This window comes from Pelmatolapia mariae, unplaced genomic scaffold (genome assembly GCF_036321145.2).
Source record: "Pelmatolapia mariae isolate MD_Pm_ZW unplaced genomic scaffold, Pm_UMD_F_2 NODE_ptg000726l+_length_26501_cov_1, whole genome shotgun sequence".
In the NCBI taxonomy this organism is placed as follows: Eukaryota; Metazoa; Chordata; class Actinopteri; order Cichliformes; family Cichlidae; genus Pelmatolapia; species Pelmatolapia mariae.
The window spans coordinates 25,001-26,501 of NW_027052404.1; positions in this window are offsets into that span (position 1 = coordinate 25,001).

The window sequence follows — 1,501 nt, forward strand, 5'->3', positions numbered from 1 at the left end:
AACTTTTCTCCGTGCCCCTGGTACTCTGCTCAGAAACACTTTGCCACACACACACACTCCTCGTGCATATGGTACGACAATGTTTCTACATGCCCCTGGTACTCTGCTCAGCAGCACTTTGCTATGTACTTCCCGTGCATATGGTACGACAGCTTTTCCACAAGCCCCTGGTACACTGCGCAGAAACACTTATGCCACGTCGGCTGTACGCGCTCTCCTCGCTAGCTAGTTGCTGATCTCCCCCACCTCCAGGGGGCCCCGGGGACCACCATCACATCTCCCTGTCTCCCTTACCGCTGAACAAGATGCATGCTGCTCCACTGGCCCTGCTGCTGTTGTGTCTCCATTTGGCCGAGGGGGTGAGTCGGCCTCCTCTCTCCTTTACGGTCGAAAAAGATGTGCTGCTGGCGCACTGGCCCTGCTGATGTGCTGTCTCCATTTGGCCGAGGTGGTGAGTCGGCCTCCTCTCTCCTTTACGGTCGAAAAAGATGTGCTGCTGGCGCACTGGCCCTGCTGATGTGCTGTCTCCATTTGGCCGAGGTGGTGAGTCGGCCTCCTCTCTCCTTTACGGTCGAAAAAGATGTGCTGCTGGACAGGCCTCGTGCATATGGTACGACAGCTTTTCTCCGTGCCCCTGGTACTCTGCTCAGCAGCACTTTGCTATGTACTTCCTCGTGCATATGGTACGACAGCTTTTCTCCGTGCCCCTGGTACTCTGCTCAGCAGCACTTTGCTATGTACTTCCTCGTGCATATGGTACGACAGCTTTTCTCCGTGCCCCTGGTACTCTGCTCAGCAGCACTTTGCTATGTACTTCCTCGTGCATATGGTACGACAACTTTTCTCCGTGCCCCTGGTACTCTGCTCAGCAGCACTTTGCCACACACACACTCCTCGTGCATATGGTACGACAACTTTTCTCCGTGCCCCTGGTACACTGCTCAGAAACACTTTGCCACACACACACTCCTCGTGCATATGGTACGACAATGTTTCTACATGCCCCTGGTACACTGCTCAGAAACACTTTGCCACACACACACTCCTCGTGCATATGGTACGACAATGTTTCTACATGCCCCTGGTACTCTGCTCAGAAACACTTTGCCACACACACACACTCCTCGTGCATATGGTACGACAGCTTTTCTCCGTGCCCCTGGTACTCTGCTCAGCAGCACTTTGCTATGTACTTCCTCGTGCATATGGTACGACAACTTTTCTCCGTGCCCCTGGTACTCTGCTCAGAAACACTTTGCCACACACACACACTCCTCGTGCATATGGTACGACAATGTTTCTACAAGCCCCTGGTACTCTGCTCAGCAGCACTTTGCTATGTACTTCCTCGTGCATATGGTACGACAACTTTTCTCCGTGCCCCTGGTACTCTGCTCAGAAACACTTTGCCACACACACACACTCCTCGTGCATATGGTACGACAACTTTTCTCCGTGCCCCTGGTACTCTGCTCAGCAGCACTTTGCTATGTACTTCCTC